We start from the raw sequence: 10,547 nt of genomic DNA on the forward strand, positions 1-10,547 counted from the left end.
GTTGCCCAGGGTGGTCTTGAACTTCTGGCCTTAAGCGATCTGCCTCCCTCAGCCTCCCAAAGTGCTGAGATTACAAGCATGGCCCACTGACTGGACTTTGGATTCATGGTTTGGTTCCAGAGGTAGCAGGACCTAACTCTCCCTGGCTGGCTGGGAGGGGAAGGGGAAAGAGATGGTTTCAATATCTTGAACCACCCTGAACTTTGGACCATCTGAAGTTCAAGGACCTGGAGATTGTTGTTCTGGATCACGAGGCGGAGGCGAGGGTGGGGTGGACGTGGCAGAAGTTAACTAGGTCTCAACCAGCAGGGGCGTGTCCTCACCTCAGGGAAATGGCAAGTGTGACTGGATGGAAACCAGAAACCAACCGGTTACAGATTCAAGTCTCATCCTTTTTTTTTTTTTTTTTGAGACGGAGTCTCGCCCTGTCGCTAGGCTGGAGTGCAATGGCGCGATCTCGGCTCACTGCAACCTCCATCTCCCAGGTTCAAGCAATTCTGCCTCAGCCTCCCGAGGAGCTGGGACTACAGGCAAGCGCCACCACACTCAGCTAAATTTTGTACTTTTTTTAGTAGAGATGGGGTTTCACCATGTTGGCCAGAATGGTCTCGATCTCTTGACCTCGTGATCCGCCCGCCTCAGCCTCCCAAAGTGCTGGGATTACAGGCATGAGCCACTGCGCCTGGCAAGTCTCACCCTTTTTATAATTGTGTGACACTGGACAAGTCATTGAGCCTTTTTGAGCCTTTCTGACTCTTTTCTTTTCTTTTGAGACGGAGTCTTGCTCTGTCGCCCAAATTGGAGTGCCAGGGTAGGATCTCGGCTCGCTGCAACCTTCATCTCCTGAGTTCAACAATTCTCCTGTCTCAGCCTCCTAAGTAAGCTGGGATTACAGGTGCCCAGAACCATGTCCAGCCAATTTTTGTATTTTTAGTAGAGATGGGGTTTCACCACGTTGACCAGGCTGATCTTGAACCCATGACCTCAAGTGACCCACCTGCCTCGGCCTCCCAAAGTGCTGGGATTACAGGCATGAGCCACTGAGCCCAGCCTGACTCTTATTTTTCTGATCAGAAACTTTCTCCCTTGGGTCCTTTGAGGCCATGAGTTGAGACAAGGTTGGGCAACGTAGCAAAACCCTGTCTCTCTCTTTTTTTTTTTTTGAGACGGAGTTTCACTCTTGTTGCCTAGGCTGGAGTGCAATGGCGTGATCTCGGCTCACCACAACCTCCGCCTCCTGGGTTCGAGCGATTCTCCTGCCTCAGCCTCCCGAGTAGCTGGGATTACAGGCATGCACCACCACGCCCGGCTAATTATTTATTTATTTATTTATTTTTTGAGACAGTCTGACTCTGGCCAAAACCCTGTCTCTTAAACAGGCAAACAAAAAAGGTTAGGTGCAGTGGCTCACACTTGTAATCCCAGCACTTTTGGAGGCCAAGGTGGGCGAGCTCAGGAGTTCGAGACCAGTCTGGCCAATGTGGTGAAACCCCCTCTCTAGTAAAACACAAAAATTAGTGAGGCATGGTGGCAGGCGACTGTAGTCCCAGCTACTCGGGAGGCTGACACAAGAGAATTGCTTCAACCCGGGAGGTGGAGGTTGCAGTGAGATGAGATCATGCCACTGTACTCCCGCCTGGGCAACAGAGCAAGACTGTATCTCAAAACAAAACAAAACAAAACAAAAAAACTAAATAAATAAAAAATAAAAATTAGCTGAGCGTGGTGGCATCCACCTGTAGTCCTAGCTACTAAGTAGACCCAGGTGGGAGATTTGCTTAGAGTCAGGACTTTAAGGCCAACCTGGGCAACATAGTGAGATCTGTCTCTATTTTATTTACCTATTTATTTGAGAGAGGGTCTGGCTCTGTTGCCCAGGCTGGAGTGCAGTAGTATGTTCATAGCTCACTGCAGCCTCGACCTCCTGGGCTCAAGTGATCCTCCCATCCCAACGTCCCAAGTAGCTGAGACCACAGGAGTGTGGCAGGCCAGGCATGGTGGCTCACGTCTGTTATCCCAGCACTTTGGGAGGCCAAGGCAGTGGATCGTTGGAGGTCAGGAGTTTGAGACCAGCCTGACCAACATGGAGAAAGCCCATCTCTACTAAAAATACAAAATTAGCCAGGTGTGGTGGTGTATGCCTGTAATCCCAGCTACCCAGGAGGCTGAGGCAGGAGAATCACTTGAACCCAGGAGGCAGAGGTTGCAGTGAGCCAAGATCATACCATTGCACAGAGTGAAACACCATCTCAAAAAAAAAAAAAAAGAAAAAAAGAAATGAGGTCTCACTATGTTGCCCAGCCTCATCTCAAACTCCTGGACTCAGGTGATCCTTCCGTCTTGGCCTCCCAAAGTGCTGGGATTAAAAACAAAGTAGCCAGGTGTGGTGGCACTCACCTGTGGTCCCAGCTACTTGGGAGGCTGAGGTGGGAGGATCAATGGAGCCTAGGAGGTCGAGGGTGCAGTGAACTATAATGGGACCACTGCACTCCAGCCTGGGAAACAGAGTGAGACACTGTCTCAACAACAACAACAACAGAAAAACAAAACAAAACAAAAAAAAAGAAGAAAAAGAAAAAAAGAGATTGCCTCTGTCTTTCCAGTTTTGGTTTTCTTTCTTTTCTTTCTTTCCTTTCTTTCTTTTTCTTTTTCTTTTTTTTTTTGGAGATGGAGTTTCACTCTTGTTGCCCAGGGTGGAGTGCAATGGCACGATCTCAGCTCACTGCAACCTCTGCCTCCTGGGTTCAAATGATTCTCCTGCCTCAGCCTCCCGAGTAGCTGGGATTACAGGCATGCGCCACCACGCCTGGCTAATTTTGTATTTTTAGTAGAAACGGGGTTTTTCTATGTTGGTCAGGCTGGTCTCGAACTCCCGACCTCAGGTGATCCACCTGCCTCGGCCTCCCAAAGTGCTGGGATTACAGACGTGAGCCACCGCGCCCGGCCTTCTTTCTTTCTTTCTTTCTTTTTTTTTTTTTAAGACAATGTCTTGCTGTGTTGCTCAGGCTGGAGTGCAGTGGTGTGATCTTGGCTCACTGCAATCCCTGCCTCCTGGGTTCAAGCAATTCTCCTGCCTCAGCCTTCCGAGTAGCTGGGACTATAGGCATGCGCCACCATGCCCGGCTAATTTTTGTATTTTTAGTAGAGACGGGGTTTCACCATGTTGGCCAGCCTGGTCTCAAACTCCTGACCTCAAATGATCCACCTGCCTTGGCCTCCCAAAATGCTGGGATTACAGGTGTGAGTCACTGTGCCTGGCCTGCCGCTTTCTGTACCTCTCCTAAGCAGCCACTCCTCTCACTGACACAAGAAAATTGCTTCAACCCGGGAGGCAGAGGTTGCAGTGAGGTGAGATCATGTCGCTGTACTCCAGCCTGGGCGACAGAGCAAGACTGTATCTCAAAAAACAAGCAAACAAACAAACAAATAAGTAAATAAATACATTAGTTGGGCACTGTGGCACCCACCTGTAGTGGCCCACGGCGCCCGGTCATCCAGTTAGAATTAAGAGTGGTCTCTCCGGGCGTGGTCGCTGACGCCTGTAATCCCAGCACTTTGGGAGGCCAAGGCAGGTGGATCACCTGAGGCCGGGAGTTCGAGACCAGCCTGACCAACATGGTGAAACCCCGTCTCAACAAAATATACAAAATTAGGCTGGCATGGTGGTGCATGTCTGTAATCCCAGCTACTCGGGAGGCTGAGGCAGGAGAATTGCTTGAATCTGGGAGGCAGAGGTTGCGGTGAGCCAAGTTCGCGCCACTGCCCTCTTGCCTGGGCAACAAGAGCAAAACTCCGTCTCAAAAAAAAAAAAAGAGTGGTCTCATGTTTGGCTGTTTGCCATCTGGCCTCTAGGTGGCGCTGTCGACCTGACTCCTTGGCTTGTTCCGGCTGTGCAACCTCAGGTAAAATAAGGCCCCCTGGAGTCTGGGGCTTGGGACACTACCTTGAGCAAGGCCCTGGACCTAACTTTGTGGAGTTCCGAATCTAATTTGATTGTCCAATTGATTTACTTTTTTTTTTTCTTTTTTTTTTTTTTGAGACAGGGTCTCATTCTGTCACACAGGCTGGAGTGCAGTGGAGTGATCTCAGCTCACTGCAACCTCTGACCCGAGGGTTTAAGGGGTTCTCTAGCCTCTCAGGCTCCTAAGTAGCTGGCATTACAGGCGTGAGCCACCGCACCTGGCCCAAGTTCTAAATTCTTTTTGTTTGTTTGTTTGTTTTGAGATGGAGTCTTGCTCTGTTGGGATCTTGGCTCACTGCAACCTCTGCCTCCCAGGTTCAAGCCATCCTGCTGCCTCAGCCTCCCGAGTGGCTGGGACTACAGGCACGCGCCACCACACCCAGTTAGTAGAGACAGGGCTTCACCATGTTGGCCAAGATGGTCTCGATCTCTTTTTTTTGTCGTTTTTTGAGACAGTGTCTCGCTCTGTGGCTCACTGCAATCTCCGCCCAGGTTGAAGTAATTCTCCCAGTAGCTCAATTACTACAATGGTGGGGTTACTACAATGGTGGGGATTACAGGAACTCACCATTCTGCCTGGCTAATATTTGTATTTTTGTAGAGACTGGGTTTCACCATTTTGGCCAGGCTAGTCGTGAATTCCTGACACGTCAAATGATTCGCCCTCCTCGGTCTCCCAAAGCGGTGGGATTACAGGCATGAGCCACCACGCCCAGCCTCAAGTTTAAAACATTTTTCCAAGCTGGGCATGGTGGCATGTGCCTGTAGTCCCAGCTACTTGGGAGTCTGAGGCAGGAGGATCCCTTGAATCTACAAGTTTCAGGCCAGCCTGGGTAATATAGCAATACCCTGACTTTTTAAAAAAAAAAAAAGTGCTTGATATAATCCCGTTCGTTGATTTTTCCTTTTGTTGCCTGTGCTTTTGGGGCCTTGCACAAAAAATCCTTGCCCAGACCAACATCTGAGCATTTTCCCAATGTTTTCTTATTTTCTTTCTTTGTTTTTTTTTTTTTTTTTGAAACGGAGTCTTGCTTTGTCGCCAGGCTAGAGTGCAATGGCGGGATCTTGGCTTACTGCAGCCTCTGCCTCCCGGGTTCAAGCATTTCCCCTGTCTCAGCCTCTGGAGTAGCTGGGACTACAGGTGCGCGCCACCATGCCTGGCCAATTTTTTTGTATTTTAATAGAGATGGGGTCTTACCATGTTGGCCAGGATGGTCTCGAACTCCTGACCTCGTGATCTGCTCGCCTTGGCCTCCCAAAGTGTTGGGATTACAGGCATGAGCCACCTCGCCTGGCCTTCTTTGTTTTTTTTTTGTTTGTTTGTTTTTTGTTTTTTTTTTTGAGGCAGAGTCTCACTCTGTCACCCAGGCTGGAGTGCAATGGCGCAATCTCAGCTCACTGCAGCCTCTGCCTCCCCGGCTCAAGCGATTCTCCTGCCTCAGCCTCCTCAGTAGCTGGAATTACAGGCACCCACCACTGTGCCTGGCTAATTTTTGTATTCTTTTTTTTTTTTTTTTTGAGACGTAGTTTCGCTCTTGTTGCCCAGGCTGGAGTGCAGCGGTGTGATATTGGCTCACTGCAACCTCTGCCTCCCAGGTTCAAGTAATTCTCCTGCCTCAGCCTCTCTAGTACCTGGGATTACAGGCATCTGCCACCATACCCGGCTAATTTTGTATTTTTAGTAGAGAAGAGGTTTTTCCCTGTTTGTCAGGCTGTTCTCGAACTCCCGACCTCAGGTGACCCACCCACTTCGGCCTCCCAAAGTGCTGGGATTACTGACGTGAGCCACCGCACCCAGCCTAAATATTTATATTTAAGATGACGCATATCTCAAGTACACTTGATTTGATCTTTACAAATTATATGAATGTATTAAATCATCACATGTACCCCCAAAACTATGTACATCTGTGATGCATCAATTAAAACAGCTATCGAGTGTGGTGGCTCATGCTTGTAATTCCAACTACTCAGGAGGCTGAGGCAGAGGATGGTTTGAGGCCAGGAGTTGGAGACCAGCCTGGGCAACATAGTAACAGATGCAATCTGCACACAAAATTGCTCGGTGTGGTCGTGTGCACCTGTAGTCCCAGCTACTTGGGAGACTGAGGAGGGAGGATTGGTTGAACCCAGGAGCTCCAGACTGTAGTGAGCTGTGATCGCGCCACTGCACTGCAGCTTTGGTGACAGAGCAAGACCCTGTTCATATGTCCAAAAAAAAAAAAAAATATATATATATATATATATCAGAGTGGGCAGGAGGGAGGTCCCCTTTTGCAGGACTGCAGGGGCAGGTATGAGAGAACCAAGGGTGGGTGAGAGGGGCTGGGCCTGATGTAGAAGTGTGCAGGGCTGGTAGGGGCCTGGGGCTGGGGGAAACTCACAGGGGGAGAGGTGGTAGGCGTGACGGGTGTGACAGGAGACCGCAGCGTGGGACCGGCCATCATTCCAGGCAGGGCAGGGGCGGCAGACACAGGAGTCCAGATGGGACGTAGGCACCCTGTATAGCAGACGCGGCTGTCATCACCGATTCAGGATGTGGGTAGGATGACATTGGTTTCCGTGTCTGTCCCCTCTGCAGTCTCTCCTCCACGATGGCTGCCCTCATCTGCTCATCCTCACTTGGCCTTCAGCGGTGCTCAGCTGACATAGATGAGGGAATAGGAGTGACTCGTCATCACAGTCGCCGTGTACTCGAGACAAACGCTCAGGGGGAAGCCAGTTCCCATAGGACTCACAGCGGGAGACACAGCGGCGCGTCCAGTGCTTCCTCGGCTAGCCGTGTCCCACGATGGCAGGTCATTTGCGGACACCGTCTGCACCTCCTTTATCGGTTGTGTTACTGCTCTGGGTTGAATAGCATCTGCCTTAATCCGTTTGGACTGCTATAACAAAATATCGTAGACTGGGGGACTCATAAACGACAGAAACGTGTAGCTCACATTTCTGGAGGCAGGGAAGTCCAAGAATAGGACTTTTTTTTTTGAACGGAGGTTCACTCTTGTTGCCCAGGCTGGAGGGCAATGGTGCGATCTCGGCTCACTGCAGCCTCCGTCTCCCAGGTGCAAGCGTTTCTCCTGTCTCAGTCTCCTGAGTAGCTGGGACTACAGATGTCTGCCACTATGCCTGGTTATTTATTAATTTTTTTTTGTATTTTTAGTGGAGAAGGGGTTTCACCATGTTGGCCAGGTTGGTCTTGAACTCCTGACCTCAGGTGATCTGTCTGCCTTGGCCTCCCAGCATGCTGGGATAACATGCGTAAGCCACTGGGCACAGCCAAATGTCTGCTATTGTAAGGCACGCAGCCTGTGATAATTTATTTTTTTATTTTATTTTATCTTTTTTTTGAGACGGAGTCTCGCTGTCGCACAGACTGGAGTGCAGTGGCTGAATCTCAGCTCACTGCAAGATCCGCCTCCTGGGTTCACGCCATTCTCCTGCCTCAGCCTCCCAAGTAGCTGGGACTACAGGCGCCCGCCACCACGCCCAGCTAGTTTTTTGTATTTTTTAGTAGAAACGGGGTTTCACCGTGTTAGCCAGGATGGTCTCGATCTCCTGACCTCGTGATCCTCCCATCTTGGCCTCCCAAAGTGCTGGGATTACAGGCGTGAGCCACCACGCCCGGCGGATAATTTATTACAGCAGCCACAGGAAGAGACTAATACAACTCCTATTTCTTTAATTTTTTATTTTATTTTATTTTTTTGAGACGGAGTTTCCCTCTGTCTCCCAGGTTGGAGTGCAGTGGCACGATCTCGGTTCACTACAACCTCTGCTTCCCAGGTTCAAGCCAATTCTCCTGCCTCAGCCTCCTGAATAGCTGGGATTACAGGTGCCCACCACCACACCCGGCTGATTTTTGTATTATTAGTAGAGATGGGGTTTCATCATGTTGTCCAGGCTGGTCTCGAACTCCTGACCTCAGGTGATCCACCCACCTTGGCCTCCCAAAGTGCTGGGATTACAGGCATGAGCCACTGTGCCTGGCCCAACTCCTATTTCTTTAATTTTCTTTTTTGAGATGGGGTCTTGCTAGGTTGCCCAGTCTGCTCTCAAACTCCTGGGCTCAAGTGATCCTCTCGCCTTAGCCTTAGCTGGGACTTCAGGTGCATGCTACCACATCTGACTTCTTTAATTTTGTTTTTTTTTCTTTTTTTAAGATGGTGTCTCCCTCTCTCACCCAGGCTGGAATGCAGTGGTGCGATCTCGGCTCACTGCAACCTCCGCCTTGCGGGTTCAAGCAATTCTCTGCCACAGCCTCCCGAATACCTGGGATTACAAGCACCCAACACCACACCCGGCTAATTTTTGTGTTTTTAGTAGAGACGGGGGTTTCACCATCTCGGCCGGGCTGGTCTTGAACTCCTGACGTCGTGATCCACCCGCCTTGGCCTCCCAAAGTGCTGGGATTACAGGCATGAGCCACCATGCCCGGCAACTTCCTTAATTTTTTTTTTTTTTTTTTTTTTTTTGAGACGGAGTCTTGCTCTGTCGCCCAGGCTGGAGTGCAGTGGCGCAATCTCGGCTCACTGCAAGCTCCGCCTCCCGGGTTCACGCCATTCTCCTGCCTCAGCCTCCCGAGTAGCTGGGACTACAGGCGCCCGCCACTGCGCCCGGCTAATTTTTTTTATTTTTAGTAGAGACGGGGTTTCACCATGGTCTCGATCTCCTGACCTTGTGATCCGCCCGCCTCGGCCTCCCAAAGTGCTGGGATTACAGGCGTGAGCCACCGCGCCCGGCCTTTAATTTTTTAAAAAGCCATCCATTTTCTTCCCCTCTGCAGTTTTTTTTTTTTTTTTTTTTGAGACGGAGTCTTGCCGTGTCACCCAGGCTGGAGTGCAGTGGCATGATCTTGGCTCACTGCAACAACCTCTACCTCCCAGGTTCAAGCGATTCTCCTGCCTCAGCCTCCTGAGGTGCTCTGGCTGGGGCCCCTGCACAGTCATGGCTGTCTCACAAGTCCTCCAGCCGGGTGATGTGACCGTTCCATGTCCCCACCCCAGTTCTCTGATGGCAGCTGAAGGGGATCAGGATACGTTACCCTTAAAAATATATCACTTAGAGACTGGGCACAGTGCCTCACGCTTGTAATCCAGCACTCTGGGAGGCCGAGGTGAGTGGATCATTTGAGCTCAGGAGTTTGAGACTAGCCTGGGCAACGTGGCAAAACCCCATCTCTACCAAAAATACAAAAAATTCACCAGGCATATGGTGGCATCCACCTGTGGTCCCAGCTACTTGGGAGGCTGAGGTAGGAGGATGGCTTGAGGCTGCGAGGCTGAGGTTGCAGAGAGCTGAGATTGCACCACTGCACTCCAGCCTGGGCAACAGACCAAGACCCTGTCTCAAAAAAAAAAAAAAAAAATCTATCTATCTATCTATCTATCTATCTATCTATCTATCTATCTATCAATCTATCATCTAGCTAGCTAGCTATCAACTGTAGCATAATAATTATTCTGAGCTGAATGCAACAGAAAATCAGTAGATGGCCAGGCGCGGTAGCTCACGCCTATAATCCAGCATTTTGGGAGGCCAAGGTGGATGGATCACCTGAGATCAGGAGTTTGAGACCAGCCTGGCCAACATGGTGAAACCCTGTCTCTACTAAAAATACAAAAAATTGTCTGGGCATGGTGGCTCAAACCTGTAATCCCAGCACTTTGGGAGGCCGAGGTGGGCGGATCATGAGGTCAGGAGATCGAGACCATCCTGGCTAACATGGTGAAACCCCGTCTCTACTAAAAATACAAAAAATTAGCTGGGTGTGGTGGTGGCTGCCTGTAGTCCCAGCTACTTGGGAGGCTGAGGTAGGAGAATGGCGTGAACCCAGGAGATGGAGCTTGCGGTGAGTGGAGATTGTGCCACTGCACACTCCAGCCTGGGCGACAGAGCGAGACTCTGTCTCCAAAAAAAAAAAAATACAAAAACTTAGCTGGGTATGGTGGTGGGCACCCATAGTCCCAACTACTCAGGAGGCTGAGGCACAAGAATCCCTTGAACCTGGGAGGTGGAGGTTGAAGTGAGCCAAGATCCTGACATTGCAATCCAACCTGGGTGACAGAGTGAGACTGTCTCAAAAAAAAAAAAAAAAAAAAAATCAGTAGAGGCAGAAAGAATTCTCTGCTCTCTCCTTTTCTGCCTCAAAGCCAGGCAGAAACTTCTCTTTAAGAAGGTGACATATCCTGGCTAACCCGGTGAAACCCCGTCTCTACTAAAAAATACAAAAAAACTAGCCGGGCGCGGTGGCGGGCGCCTGTAGTCCCAGCTACTTCGGAGGCTGAGGCAGGAGAATGGCGTGAACCCGGGAGGCGGAGCTTGCAGTGAGCTGAGATCCGGCCACTGCACTCCAGCCTGGGTGACAGCACGAGACTCCGTCTCAAAAAAAAAAAAAAAAAAAAAAGGTGACATAAATTTCCCTCTGTGGAGGTGTCCCCCCATCTCCTTACCAGGGAGAGCAGAGCGACTCCTCTCACTACAGATAGTCAGTCCCAAGATGAGTCTACATAAACAACCTTTCTAAAATAACTCCTGTCTCCCTCTCTCTCTCTCTTTTCTTCTTTTTTTTTTTTTTTTTTTTTTTTTT

This window comes from Theropithecus gelada, chromosome 19 (assembly GCF_003255815.1).
Source record: "Theropithecus gelada isolate Dixy chromosome 19, Tgel_1.0, whole genome shotgun sequence".
NCBI lineage: Eukaryota > Metazoa > Chordata > Mammalia > Primates > Cercopithecidae > Theropithecus > Theropithecus gelada.